The 15515-nt window shown below is 45.1% G+C and overlaps 1 protein-coding gene across 4 annotated transcripts in view; it reads left to right on the top strand.

Moving 5' to 3' along the window:
* The first annotated feature begins 3867 nt into the window (after positions 1-3867).
* Positions 3868-15515, top strand: part of GREM2 (gremlin 2, DAN family BMP antagonist) — a 41028-nt gene continuing 29380 nt past the window's right edge. For 2 of the 4 annotated variants that reach the window (XM_056344345.1, XM_056344342.1), the window contains exon 1: positions 4680-4875. The gene's annotated coding sequence lies outside the window, so the exon portion shown is untranslated. Of the gene's footprint in view, positions 4234-4679; positions 4876-15515 lie in introns of those variants that run through there. The other 2 variants (XM_056344346.1, XM_056344344.1) reach the window with 2 other exon arrangements.

Genomic DNA, 15515 nt, shown 5'->3' with positions numbered 1-15515 from the left:
ATTTTGGATCCTGTGTGGACTCATCTTTTTTAATCTCGTAAGATGAGTTTGTGAACCTTCTGGAGAGTTTTTAAAGGTAGATGTGTGAGGAGCAATTATTCCCTCCAAGAAAACAGACGAAGGAGAGGAGACTTTCAGATACCCAAAGCCCAGGTTCCTGGAGCACACAGATGGGCTCAGGGCATCTGGATACAGCTTGGCCCAAATGAAATTTTACTGGCAGTGAAGCAAAAGAAGATAAAGGAGAAAGGTGCTAGCACTTTCTTTTCCTTCTAAGGAGCACACAGAGTAACCTAGGCTTGAAGTCAGAATTGGGCTAGACTGGGAAAGTTTCATTCATGTCTGCTGTGAAACACAAAGATGATATTTTTGAAAGGAATAGTGTTATCCACGTGAATGAAGTTCATTACTGGGTGTTGGATGGAGTATTCACTCGTGTCCCAGGATGGGATATTGCCCTGTCTCAGGTAGAGATGTATCTTAGAGTTGCTTTTCACAGCAGAGATAAAGTACTGAAGAAGCAGGATCCAAATTACCGCTGCTTAGAATGCTTTTCTGACTTGAATCCATGATGTTAGAAAGAACTCCAAATTAAAAAACAGGTGCACTATGTCCAGAGGCATTTAGGTGCCTAATTGTCTATGAAAACAGTACAAGCTGTTGAAGACCTTGACAAATGTGATTATTCTTAAGGGGAGGTGGCACTCTCCTGCATACTCGCAGCTTCTCCTAAGCCATGACCAGGTATTGCCGCTGCCACCTATTCCACAGGCGGCTGAATTATCACGCGGATAAGCTATGTGCCAAATGCTCTGCATCACCAGTGGGATATCACGTTTTACGGCTCCCATTCGGCAAGATGGCTTTAAAGGGGAGTTATTAAGAAGCCACAAGTGGAATACTTGTGCAGAGTGACTATGGCATGGGTCCAGCTGCTGGGACTGAGGGAAGTCAAGACCAGGAGGCAGTCACCAAGGAGAGACCAATCCAAGGCTCCAGGTGGAAAGCATGCTCAGGAAAACAGAGAAACCAGGGCTATCCCAAACCGAAAAGCAAATCAAGAAATCAAAGAGCTTGTACTAAAAGCCTTGGTTAAAGCTGTGTTAGGACTAGAAGGAGGTCAGGCAGGTTAGCCAAGAGGTAGGAACCATGCAGAGCCAAAGGGGAAGCAAGGCAGTGAAAGCAGTTTGTGGGATTGCTCCCAGTGCCTGAATCAGAAAGATATGCCAGCCCTCAGCCAGTCCGGCTTTTCAGGACACGGACCCCCTAGGAGGGTATCAAGCCCAGCTCCTGCCTACAGAGCTTGGCTGCTTAGCAGGGGCTTGAGAGGGGAGGGTGCGTGTAACCCCACACGGATGGTCGGTTTGTTCATCAGTGCGGATACGTCCGTTTACAAGCAGGGAAAACCCATATAACGGCATGACCAGCTCTCTCTGGTTTCTTTTTTTCCATCTTACAAAACTTTGGGGATCGGGTCTTGGGGCAGAATGATGCCGGGGTGTGTGGCGACTGTACCATCCCTCAGGCCTCCCTGGGCTCGGGGGCTGCGCTACAGCCCTTCGTGCTCTGCAGGCACTCCTGCCAGATGTGTTCACAGATGAAGACAGCTCTGTGTTCAGGGCTGCAAAGCAGAACCGAATTTCTGGGATGGCGGTGACAAAGATACGGTCCTTGCTGTGAAGGAGATGGGCACCAGTTGTTTGTGTTTCGTCTCAGTGTGAGACAAAAGGCACGGATTACCGCCATTCCTGAAGCGTAGCCACATCAGAAGTCGAACGTAGTCATGAAATCTGTAGATTAAAAATAGGTATATGCTTCAACAGCTTGCTGAATTAATGGCTCTGTAATTGCCAGGGGCCATTAGGAGGTTAGGCTGCTAGTTTAAGTACAGAATACGATAGGAGTCAGGCACCCACACCAGCAGAAAGATGCAGCAATGACAACATGAATCTGCTTTATACTGATACTGCTAGGTAACTGCTATCTGCAGCATATAACTATTGGAGTTTTAAAAGTCAAAACAAAACCCACCACCTAACTAAAGTATTTTTATTCGCATAAAATTCTAGTTGTAGACCAGAGCAAAGGATAAACATGCTGTGTCTTTCTATGTATTTTCTATGACAGATCAACACCCTTTGCAGTTCTCATTAACCAAAGTGTAAAAAAAAAAAAAAAAAAAGAAAAACAAAAAGTTGTTTTGAATCGAAAATATCTCAGTTAGCCTTACTACTAGATGTGTGGAAGGAATATGTGTGAAAAACAAACACTGACCAAATAGAAAACGTAACATTCCTGTTTTAAACATCAGGCATGTAATGAGAAAATAAAAATTATTTATGAAGTCAAACGACTTTTAAATCTTTAAATTCCCCACATACCTTCTAGGATTATAGTAACCTATGGAAGGTCATTATAGTTATAAGGGAAAAGATTAAATAAGCACTTAAGCAGACATAAATAAAACGGACAGGTTAAAAGCTATTAAATTGAACATGACTAGAGGGAAGCTTACCAGTGCTGTAAAGGAATCTGAACTAACACAGAAGGAAACAAACACCACGTTGAGAATGGCTGATGAGAAGTAGCAACACTGGAGATACAAAATCTTATGAAGTCCCAAGTCGTCTGTACAACAGAATTTCTTAGAATTTCTTAGAGGAAAACTTCTGTAGCAAGTTCAGAGCTTTTCCCCCAAAATAACACAAAGCAGGAGGTAAAATTTGTGTGACGATGGTAAGATAATAGAGTTGAAAACCAGTAGCTAGAAAGAGACCGAAGGGAGCAGCCTGCCATGGTGCTTGCTGCAGCAAGCGCTCAGCTGGGGGGCCGTACCCCTTCCTCCGCCCCAGCTATCCGTCTGTCAAGGGAGAAAAACGGGAGGCTGGCAAAAGGGCTTGAAAATGGAGCATGATTCAAGAGCTAGCATTCTTCCTAGGAAAAACGTCTGGGTGCAGGAAGGCACCACCATCCGAATTGGGAAATACTGGAGGGCAATCAGCCAGTCATTTGGATCAGGAGTGGGTGGGGAGAAATATGCCCACTGTAGGGGTGTCAGGGGGTGCTGGAGATGCAGTGGCTGCTGTGCCTCCTGGGCCACGGCTGGAGATGTAGCTAGATTTCTAAACTAGTAATTTTGTTTCTCCATGGAAAAAATAAACAGGCAGAAGGAAAAACATACAATGAAAAAGAAACATGATTTATTCTTTTTAGTTACTCTTGTGTTCCAGAGGTGTAGCTCCACTGAATTCACAAGGGATATTTTTGCTAATAAAGCTTTTAAAACGAGGGATGGATTATACTCCAAGTATGGATATTTCTAAATGTGTCTGGTTTTATGTATTTCTCAATATTTCTATTTTAATTTTTCTGACTTTTGCTTGAACAAAAAACAAAAACATAAACATTTTTTAACTAGTTCTGTATGCCCAAAGAGACAGAAATATTCATGCTTTCTAGAGAATGAAAAATAGCATTCAATTTTGTGTCTATGTGGGAATTTAAAAACAGAATCAATTAAAAATGTTATGGAGGTTACCCTTTAAAAATGTACATGCTGCCGTCACGTGAAAGTATCTGTGCAACTCCATTCTCTGTATCAAATGCTACAGTCTGCCAGATCCAGATAAATGGTGGTTTTTAATGGCACCTGATGCACCAACAGGCATCGACGCTACTTAATTCAACAGCGTTAGTTAAATGCAGGTCATTGCATGAATTAAGAGTGCATCTGTTATAAGCGATCATTTTTCTCTCCCTAATTTTAATAAGGGATTTTGCCAACATGTTTACTGGAAATATTACATCTTCCCGTGCTGAGAAAAACCCATAGGGCTTATCTATTCGGTTCAGCTGTGTTCTTGTTCAAACAGGGGGTCACACCACGACTGAAAGCTTGCTGCTCTGCCCAGAGCCAGGTCCAAGGCTTTGACTCCGGCAGGTCTGCAGGAGGGAGAACCCTATTCCGCAGGCCACTGAAGTCACCCTGAGCGAAAGGAACACCGAGATCAAAGATGCACCGAGGAATGGCAATCACAGAGGGAATAACCCCAGATTTGGGAAGAAGCGGCTTAGCATCCCGGTTTCATTTTCCATGTGTGCGGTGATCTGACGTGCAGTTACCCCATCAGGCCGGGAACCCAAACAGTGCCAGGCTAGCAAACTGCAAACAGCAAACTGCACGGTGCTGAGCACCGAAGGAATGCTGCGTCCTAGCTCAGGCTGAGCCCTCAGGTGATCAGGCGCTGCATGCTTTTGATTTTACCAGCTAGGGATATTTTATTCTTTTTTTAAGCGTCCAGAGAACAAACGCGTCTGACTATTGAGCGTGACACGACATGTCACGACCTCCTAAAGTCGCGCGTCCTGCAGCCGGACGAGGAAGATGCGATCCCGGGTCAGATCCCGGGTGGGAATGTCCCTGCGTAAACAAAAGGCTGGGGCTTGGCGGTGGCGGCAGGGAGAAGGCGGCTGGGAGAAGGGCCGGGGGCCAGCTCTGCCCGGCGGGCTGCGGGGCCGGGGGCCGCCCGGCTGGAGCGGAGCGGCGCGGCGCGGCGCGGCGGGAGGCGGGCGGGGGCGGCGGGCGGGCGGGCTGGGGCAGCGCCGCGGCCCGGAGCCAATCGCGAGCTGCGGCTTGAGCCGCTCCCCGGGCAGCGCCGCCTGCGCGGAGACAGCGCCCAGCTCCCCCCGCCCGCACCCGGCGCCGCGCCGCGCTCGCCCGCGCCCCGCTCTGCCCACGGGGCGCCTATGGGCAGCTGCGGCCGCCCAGGGCTTCGCACCAGCGGCAGCGGGCGGCGACCGCCACCCCGCTTCATCAGCCCCGCGGAGCTAGGGCCGGCGGGACGCAGCTGCAGACCCTTCCCCGCCTCCCTGCAGGTACGGGGCGGCCGGCGGCTCCGCCCGGCCCCGCTGCTCCCGCGGCTCCCTTCCTCCTCCTCTTACGCTCCGCCGCCCCTCCGCGGGCAGCGGTGCGGCGCGCAGGGCCCGCGGGCGGGCGCGGGGCGGTGACAGCGCGGGGTCGCCCCGCAGCACCTCCGCCCGCGGCCGCGCCACGCGTGGGAGCCCGTCCGCCGGGCCCCGCTCCGCGCCGGGCTCCGCACCCCTGCGCTCCCCGCTCCGCGCCGGGCTCCGCTTCCCTCCGGGCCCGGCTCTCCTCCGCGCTCCCCTCCGTGCCGGCTCTGCTCCCGTCCGCTGCCCTCTCCGCGCCGAGCTCCGTTCCCTTCCGCGCCCCCCTCCCCGCCGGGCTCTCCTCCGCGCCCGGCTCCAATCTTCTCCGCGCCCGGTTCCCCTCCCGGTTCCCCTCCCGGTTCCCTCCGCGCCCCGCTCCGCGCCGGGCTCCCCTGCCCCCCGTCCCGGCTCCGCTCCCCTCCGGGCTGCCCGGCCGCAGCGCTGGCGGCGGGGACCGGCCGTGCCCGCGGGGAGCTGCGCGGGCCGCGTAAGTAGCGGAGCGGGAACCGGCTGGCGGCAGCGCCCGGTGCCGGTGCTGGGCGCCCTGCGGGGTTACCGGGGTGGCACAGCCCGCGGGGTGCGGAGCGGCGCCCATCGCGGCTGCCGGCCGCCTCCCGACACAGAACCGGGGGGTGGGGGGGAAATCACCTCGCGCATGGGACCTGTGCCCCTTTGTACCTTCCTCTCTTTGCTTTGGGTTAATGATGGTCTGTGATTATGAAACTCCACGAGGGATCAGCTGTGAGACGGAATCGGCTGCAGATTACTTAAAGTCATTACTTTAAGTCATGGGTTAGAAATCTATCGGTGTGCATATACGCGGCTTTGGGGTTTGGGTTTGGTGGCGTGTTGGTTGTGGTTTTTTTCCCCTTGCAAATGAGGATTATAATAATACAAACCCGTGTCTGTCTCACAAGGAGCTCCTGCTTGACTTTCTGCTAAAGCTAAGGAAATATTTGCACTTTCACAGGTCTTGCAGAATCGGAGTCACAGGTCTTATAAAAAATTGCAGTGGCATTTGGCTGAACGGCTCTTATTTTTAGCACACTATTGTGAAAGGGGTTATATAACTTTCAGTCGCCTTTTTGAGGACGAAATTAACAGCTTACAAGAATTTACCCCCCCCCCCCCTTTTTTTTTTTTTTCCTCCAAAAGAGGAGAAATAAACTGAATGAAAGCCAAATGATTAGAGTCAGGTGAATGTCAACCTGACAAGTGACCATGACAGCGATTCTCTAAGGAAAAGCCGCAGGTTAGGAATCCCCCCAGTCCTCCTGGGAATCACAAAGCAGCAGGTGCAAGACCAAGCGATGCCTGTGCGCAGCCCCAATTAGCAAGCTGGTTATCAGGCCGCTTCAAGGCTATTTCTTGCTAAACCAGGGAGGAATCAACATCGCGTCAGCATCTCGTCTTCCCACTGGTGCCAATACAATACAGATACTGTGTTCCCTTAGGGGATTAGTTTGTTGCTTGAACTCCAAGAAGTACGCACCGCCTGAAATATTTGCTTAGAAATGCCTGATGTGTTTTAATGCAGATGCTTCGCTTGCTCAACTTGGTGCTTAGTACTCAGGCTGGCCTTTCCTGATTGCTTTCCAAAAGTTAAGAAGAGTAGTGCTCTAAAGATTTTAAAGACATGCCCTGAGAAAATAATTAAAGTAAGGAACAGCAATCTCCTTATTACGGATGGCCAGAACATGAGCGTTTTGTCTCTGTATTTGGGCTCTGAGCAAGGGACCTCTCTCTTCTCACGTTCGTGGTCCTCATGAGCTGCCATCATCCAAGGTTTGCAGGGAAGTCCTGTGTTCTAAACATTTGTGCAGCTGAAGAGAACAGACCGATTTGCTAAGTCTCAGTGGTCTGATGAGTGAGAAACCTAGCAGGTAGAATTCTGCCTTCTCGCCTCTCTTGCCACTCGCTGTTGGTGCAGAGCTCTTGTGTGCAGGGAGGAGGTGCGTCTGGTCGCAGCGAGGTTTGCTCAGCCTTCCGTTGCAGCATGAGAAGTAAGTGCCAGGTGTGTCAGTGAAAAGCATCAGTAAGAGCCCTAGAAGGGTACCACAAAAGTAAATGCCATTAGCCCTAGATTTTTTTAGGGGATTGGTTTAGCTGACATTTTTGCTTTATGTTTGTCTTTCAAATTGCTGTCATGAAACATGGCTTTCAATGTAGAATAGGACAAAGGTATGAGAAGTTGAAGAATTAAACTCCGGAGATTTTTGTTTCGTTCTGTAGTATCAGTTCAGGGTAAACATTAGTATCTGAATTGCCAGCTGAACTATATTGATAAATTGGAAGATACTTGGTTTCAGTGACCATTTGTCAACACTTATGAAAGTGTAAGTCACGCAGATCCAGATCATCCTCTTTTGTAATAAATACTTCAGTCCTGCTGTGGTTTTGCTTGATAAAATTGGTACCTGGTAAATTCCAGCTGCTCGATTTCATAGTTCTATACACTACTACTAAATTCACATCAAAATAATTCTAACTCAGGCATCAGAAACTGGTAAATTCCAATTTGGAATTGGTAAATTGGAATGTACCAGTTTCTGATGCTTGAGTTAGAATTTTTTCAATGAGCAGTTCAAGTCACTGCAGATTTACTGACATCCGGAGCGTCTCTTGAAGAGCAGCACAAAAAGGGCTTTTGCTCCACATTCACAGATGCTCATGGGTGTGGTTGTGCATTGACATCAGTGTTGTGATTTGTCTCAGGAGTGTACTTTTGATGCCAGTCTTCCAGCTGTTGCCACTCCATCTCCATATACCTCACGGTGGGCCAGCTGGATTCCTTTAGGATGACTCTAAACTGGAAGATGTGCTTGTGTCCATTGCTGGAAATCCGTGAGACCAGAGCTAGCCTGAAGTAAAACGCTATAAAGTGCATATAGTGTCTTCCACGCTTCAGTGTTTTGCTCTGCGTGCTGCAGTCGGGCTGTGCTGGCTGCTAACATAGGCGCAGTCTGTTTGCAGCAGACTAGTACCGATGCACCACGCCGCTGGAAGCCAATACTAACCATTTTTCCCAGGGGTGGGAGCTAGTCCCTGCTGCTTGCACCACTGCCTACACGTGTTACCAAAAAAACCCTCCTGGCTCAGCAGGAGAGCACAACCCTGCACCAGACTCTGGCTGCCCTCCGTGCGTATACACATACTGAGATCTCTTCAGTTCTAAATGATGGTGGCTATTTTGTATTTATTTTTTATAGTCTGGCATGTGATGGCATCCTACATTTTGAGTGGGAGCTTTGGCGATGGCAGACGTGTGCTTGTCTGCTGAGTGGGAGCCCAGCGGCTGGGTTTAGGAAGGGACAACTGGAGCTTCTTGGTTGTTTCCTTCTCACTGGCTGTAGCACTTCCGCGTGTAAAGGTTTGCAAGGCTGTGTTTATGGTCCTCATTGCGTTTGGCAGCGGAGAGAAATGTTGGACTGAAACTTAAAAACTGTCATTTAGAAGTGCCATGCTCCCCTGGTGCAGCATGGCGGCTGATGATCCGGGAGGCATCCGGAGGAGCGCTTTGGAGAAGGTCCCGCCTGTGGTGGCAGGTCCTGGTCACAGCACATGATGGGAAACACATGCTGGCCCTGGAGTCCAGTTGCCCAGGCAGGTGGGAATGTGCGATGCCCAAGGAGATGTGAAACATCCACTTAAAACTTGAAGCTTCTGATTAAAACATGTGAAAACACTTTTTTTTTTTCTGCAGTTTTTTGCTTTAAAGTGGATAAATTTTCCATTCTCTGTTGTTTGGTGATTTGGCTGGCATTTTACAGTTCCACGCTTTTTCTTCAGTTTGCGTCTTTGGGGAAAACTATTTTAAATAGAAAAATGATTCAGTTAATGATAAATGGTTATCTTTTATATGAAAGCATTTCTAACTGGAAAATAAATTATTGGAGCAGTTAGGGATCAGATCCTTTTTACTCAGTAACAGAAGGTGGTCATCATTGCTGCAAAACCTGGGCTTCTCACAGATTCTGGAGTTTTACACACGTTTTCCACAGGGTCATGGTGGAAATTGTAGGGTTTTGTGTATAGCATGAAAGATGCAAAGATCCTCCTTGGTCCGCAACACTGTGCCTGCTCCAAGACTGCTTTTGGATCGCAGAAAATGTTGTGCTGTTTGGAGCAACAGAAACTGAAAAACGAGGGAGCTTCTCCTTCCCAGGTGACTGTATTTTTATTGCTAGAGGTTGTCTACTCCAAACGTCATTCCAAGGCATAGCTGCTTTGTGGGCTGAAGTGTAGATTTTAACATGAATTGTGTAGATTATGGATACGTCACCTGAAACCGTGGTATTCCTTGTTCTCAGTGCATTAAGCCATTTGTTATCATTTTTAGAGAAGATTTCTGAAACCCACTGCAGAAAGGGAAACAGACCGTAAGAATCTGTCTTGCTGCGGGATGTTAAAACAGAGAGCAATCTGTCTTTCACTATCTGGTGTGATACAATCATGGCAACTTCAGTTGTTACTTTTGTCAAAAAGTCATCTTACAGCATCTACTTTTCACATTCTGTTTTGCTTTTTCTTCTTCTGGGCATATGAGATTCTGTATTTTTTTTTTTTTTTTTTCTTTGTCGCTGTCTACATAATATCTGTAAGAGTTATAGTGGCGTATTTTAGATTAGTCATAAAACCAAGGGGGATTTACTAAGGTCAGTGTTTCGTAGGGGCTACATTGCCATATTAGAATTAGTTATACTGTAAACATATGTTGTGTATAGAAATATGCATGCTACTGTCTTTACTAAAAGCTCCTTTATAGAAAGGGAAAGCTAAATTTATCTCTCATTCCAGACAGTTTAAAAGTCATTATTGTTTAGGAAGTGAGTATTTTAAGAAACTGTAATTTGTAATGAAGTTAAGAGGGAATTAAAACTGCGATACATGCAAATACAAGAACTCTCGTAAAGATTTAATTTCTGCCTATTTCGCATTAAGGAAGCGGGAGAAGTAAAGTACACTGGGAAAGGAAAATATCTTATTTACCTTCCAAATTTCATTTTGGAACTAGTTTTTATTGAGTGTGATGGGCAATGCACAAATGCAGCAGCAGGCCATGGATTTAACAGCAATAAATCTTAAAAAAATTCCTGAATTTTTAACTTCTCTTAAAACTTGAGAACAGCGTTTGTACAGCTCATGCAGAACGCGTTGTTGACCTTGTCTTGTACAAACACTTGCTACAGTTGGAAAACTGTATGGAGCTGGTGCTACAAGTGAACTAGCTGCCCTTCTTTGTTTGTGTGCAGTTTTGTGGATTCCAGCTGTGTCTAGTCTACCCTATTACTCTGCTTAAGTGCTGGTATGATGATGCTAAATAGCCTGATATTCTACAGTAGTGCTAACAAAAAAACCCGAACAGCATTGTAAAAATTCTGCATGACCGTTTCTGGCATGAAACTACAGGATTTTTCCTGGTGCAAATCTCAAACCTAATCTCATTTCCAGTCAGGCCAAAACACTAGTTTGGCTTACAGTGAAGCGGTATCCTGCCCATAAATCTGGCCAGTCTCCATACAGATAACATCTGGAAAGTTGTCCTTTAAAAATATGTGGGAGAGCTTGGGACAGGGTTTAAATAGTGGGTCAGAGCTTCTATCCAAAATGAAAACATCCCAGCTCTCAGATGTGAGACATCCTTGCTCTAGGCATGTTTTTTGTTATGATCTGTCTATCGTTTGTCAGTTCTCGTTCTGTCAACGTGATTTGGAGCTCAGTGTCCTTTGTGAGGAGCAAGAGGAGGTTGACGGGCAGAGAGGAAGGGGAATACATGAACATGGTGCATCACTTAATGGATACATCCAGTAAAGTCTCTTTATTAAGAGAGAGATGATTATCACTTGTATTTCCATTTAATTTGTTCTCTGGCTGACACCTTTCAGATCACTATACACGATGGCTTTATAATAAATGTGTTTGTTGACTTTGGTCTATATTCTTCATTAATGAAGCCCATGGAAACCTTGCCTGATCCTTCAGTGAGAACAGCTTTTTCCAAGATGGTCTTAAAAGTGAATATTTAGAAACTGAAAGAAATTATAGGCAACTTGGGATCTGTGTAGGGAAGGGTTGTTGATCTGCTTCTCTAATACTCCATTCGGTACTGAAACTGTGCCTTAAGTGATGTCGTAGCCCAGAACTTGTGACTTCTTCAGGGTATCTGAAGCTGAAGATTCAAATGTCACATAAACTTTTAGGAAAATGTATCACATTATTAAAAAATCACAGAAGATATGTGAAAATTTGTTTTATGTAATAACCCTTTTTCTATAGGAACCCTGAAGCAAGCAAGACAAATACACGTAGTTGGAAGCTGAGCTAGTTTCTGTCGTCTGAGACTGTCTTGCTTTCAGGTTCCCCAAGTCCCTTCAGTCACTTACACGAAGGTATTCAACAGCTCAATCCAAATTATTTTTTTAAAATGTAAGACAAACCCCACTTTTGTCTACCATAAATTCCTCCCAAATGAAGAGAAGTTTTAAATACAAATTGTACCATAATAAATGCCATTTGGTTTTCCTTTTTTTTTTTTTTTTTTTTAAAGCAGAAAAAAAGTTGCCTGCACTTGATGTTTTTCTTCTTGAAGGAGCACTGACAAAGCTCCTTCCTGAGCTACAGTCTACTATTTTCTGAATTCTACATCCAAAATGCCAGTTGCTTTATTCTTCAACTCAGGTAGACTAGTTCCAACTAGAACAATATTTTTATGTTGGTGTTTCAATAGCTGACTTGAAAAGTGTGATACATGCAAACATGATTTGGTGTACCTATCAGAAATTGCCAGTCTTCTCCTTATATAAATAGTCTTGTTTTTTTCAGTATAAAATCCAGTATTTTAGAAAACTGAAGTTTCTTTGGAAACAAGTTTATTTTGTCATTCCAAGTTGAGCCTAGTTCTTTTCTGGACATCTCTAAGGTTTCTTTAAAAGAAGGATATGATATTACAGGAAGAATGTTACTCTTGTTTGCCAGAGAGCTGTACTATGTTTACTATAGTAAGATTAAAGGAAATTTGAAAGTCAACGCTAGCTCAGTGGGAAACTGATAAACACACGTTGTACTTGCAGGAACACTCTGCCCAGTAGTATTAGGAAATTTATCACTATTTATTTAGCAGTTCAGACTTTATCCGACAAATAGATTTGCTGTCCATTTAGAACTATGCCAGATGCTGAAAGACTTAACATTATGGATGTGATTTGCGGAATCTGCACTATTATCCTGGCATAGTGATCTCATGCGGCTTGGGATTGGGACTCTCATACCTTACGCTCTCAAAAGAAGGAGCCTGTAGCTTATGGATCCTGTTGCTTTCCAAAGCCTGTGGTTTGATTCCTGGCACTCCTGGTTAGGTCAACTATTATAGCCACAGTCATAAACAGTGATTTTCAGAATCTGAGCGAGCTAGACAAGGGTGTAGCTCCTTGGAAACATTGTTCTGGAAGAGGCAAACCCAGCAATGTCTCTGGATCCATATCTGGTATTGGCAGGCTCTGCTGTTGAGATGCAATGGCAGTCCAGACTCGTATTTACTAATGTTTGTTTATTTGTGCCTTGGCCAATGTTTTAACTAGAGAGTGAATTCTGGAGAAGGAAAAGGCCAGAGGGATGACTTTCCGTTCCCGAGTACGTGTTAAGAGGTCATTTTTACATGGACTCAAATGCTGCTTACAAATCAGTAAGATAGAATAAAGTAATTTTGCTGTGAAATGCATGCAGGATTTTATTTTTATTTTTATTTTTTAGTACATATCAAGAGTAGATGGGAATGCATAATCACAGTGCAATTAATAAGCTACTATTGTAAATGTTTTCGTCACCTCCAAAATGGCAGATACCTTACAAAAGCAGGCAGCTAATCACTGTGTCCTTCTGAGCGCCAGAAAGGGCCAGTGGACTGTTCCCACCATGTGTTGGTGATTAGTAGGAACTGCAGGAAGGAGTCAGTATTGGTTATGGAAGCTACTGCTGGGAGCTCTTCATGCCGTGTACGCTGATACAGTTATTAGATACATAGGTGGTTAGGGAAATTAGTTGATTTCTAAGCTGCTCTCAGCTTTGAACTGTCTTAGAAAGGAGCCTAAAAAGCAAGGTTCACTCTTTGTATGAAATTTATGGGCTTGTGTGCTATCTGTGAACTCGCCCCAAAATACTCATTTTTTTCTGCTGTTCACGTAAGATGTGAATGTGAGCTGCTAATCTGCTTTGAGATATTGCAAGTCTGAAGAAATCTGTCTCGTCCTGTTCGACACACTTGTGCTGAGGAGGAATAATCTCATTTCTCCCATGTTCCTCTCCTACCCAAAATGATCTTTAAAGGTCTGTGGATTCACTGGGAACGACCTTTGCCAGCCAGCTTAGTTATCATTTCATTGCAGTCCATGCCTCTACTGTAATTGTGCCCGTAGTACTGTCCAGTGTGTTGTGGAGTCTCCGAGACTGCCAGCAACCATGGGAATTTTCACTTTGGTTTTAGGTGGTCCGTTCAGCCAGTGGAAGTGCAAATGCATGGGTGAGAAATCCCTACCGAGGGTTTCCCGTCTTGAGGGAGACTGCTGTGTGTCTGGCTCCATTGGCAGTCCAGGCTTCAGGTCGTGGTGGGGCTGAGTTCTTCTGCAGGTCTGGCCTGGCAACTTCAGCTGCAGATTGGATTTTTTGGTTTTTTTCTTGCTTTTCATTAATTAAAACAGAATAATGCCTATCTGAACTCTTTTGCTTAGCTTCATCCCCGTAGATAGAGTGCTGGCAGTTAGCTTTGTTGTATACAAACTAGCTCAAGGCTGCGGCAAGTTGCCAGTTAATCTCCCCACTCGGACACCAGCTTCATTTACTCATATAAATAACTGGGTAACAGTCAAATGTGATTGACTTAAGCTGTTACTTTTTCTGACTGTGTAAAATATAGGGAGCTTGAGATGCTAATGATGAGCTTGTTATTTTTTTCCCCATACTGAAATTTAGTTGTATTTGGTGAGAATATTGAAATGGATTTGTCACTGTATTTGTCATGGGTTTAGGTTTATCTTTACTGTTTACAGGACAATGCAAAATTAGTTGGTTTTTATTGCCCTATTAGAATATGCATGGTTAGATTTATATTATTTAAAGAGAGGCTTAATTTCTCAATAAAAGTGAATTGTAATTTAGGATGCTTTAGTTATGAAGTGCTCCAAATTGGATTTTCCCCCCCCCCCCCCCCAAGATACTTATTTTTCTTTTAAGAACATTTGACAACTGGCTTATTTTACCATGATTGAGGCTGATGCCTTAATTTGGGCACCAAATGCACTATAACTTTTGAACTTCTAGGTGCATGATACAAACTACTGACATACAGCAGTGAGTCGAATAGCAATGCTGGTGGGATTTCAGGGGTGAGAGTGATGCTTCAGTTTTGCTTGTGAATAAGTACTGTGTTCTTGCTAATTGTAAACCTTTCCTAAAGCTTCTGTGGCAGTCTTTTGCTTTCATTGCATGACCAATGTCTTTGAGATGACAGAATCTAATAGTCTCTTAGAAGTGTTAATGGTTCAGTCAGCATTCCTGCTTTGTTGCACTGCAGGTGGTGTCACATTAGCTAGGCATAGGTCTGAACTTGTGCTGAAAGGGTCATCCTGCCCTTGGCTCTGCTGCTGGCCACTAGGTTGTGTCTTACTTCTGTTACACGCTTTCTTTGTGCCATCTGGCATGTCTAAAATGGTACACTCGACATCTGTGGGAAACCGGCTCAGAAATTGTGCGGTGTGAATGTTGACATCAATGTGCAGAACGCTGTATATCCTCCAGCTGACAGTGTCCGTAGGTGTGGACTCCTTGCATGGCGTCTTGAAAACCTCGTTAGTACTGGGTGGCCTTAGTAGTGTAGATGGGCAGGCTCAGTTGCTAAGAGTAGATGATCTTTGAATAAGGTTGTTAAATGTGAGAGGCAGCCCAAAGATCAGCAGTCCCAGATTGGACAATGACATGGGCTAATAGGGATGCTGAGACACTGGAACAGGTTGTCCAGAGCAGCTGTGTATGTCCTATGACTGGAGGTCTTCAAGGTTGGGTTGGACGGGGCTTTGAGCAACCTCATCTGTTGAAAAATGCCCCTGCAAGGAGGTTGGACTGGGTGGTCTTTAAAGGTGCCTTCCAACTCAAACCGTTCCGTGATTCTGTGATTGTATAATGAATGCTGTCATTGTTTGAACAGGACCTTATGGGTGGCTTTATGGGCTGTAAAAACTGTTACTGTCATTGAACACTGTTTTGTTTGTTTCTGTTTTTTTGGTTTTTTTTTTAAAGCATTAAAGGCTAAAATGCTTCTATTATAAAATGCTTATTACAGTGCGATACGCATGTATGTAAGCAAATACAAACAGTATGTAAAAGAGGTGACCATGGCCTTATGTGTAGATGCAAAAAAAAAATAATGATGTTTTGCTTTACTGCAAAGCCTATAAGGATGTGAATTCTAATGCAGATTTGCACACACTGGATTAAATTAATTCCTGCACAGAGGAGTAGAACAGCGTATTACTTCAAGGCAATGTAAAAATACTTTTATACTTTAAAAAAAAAAAGAA

Source organism: Falco biarmicus, chromosome 6 (genome assembly GCF_023638135.1).
Source record: "Falco biarmicus isolate bFalBia1 chromosome 6, bFalBia1.pri, whole genome shotgun sequence".
Taxonomy (NCBI): domain Eukaryota; kingdom Metazoa; phylum Chordata; class Aves; order Falconiformes; family Falconidae; genus Falco; species Falco biarmicus.
The sequence above is the reverse complement of the archived record's forward strand: the minus strand, read 5'-3'. Positions and strand labels throughout refer to the sequence as shown.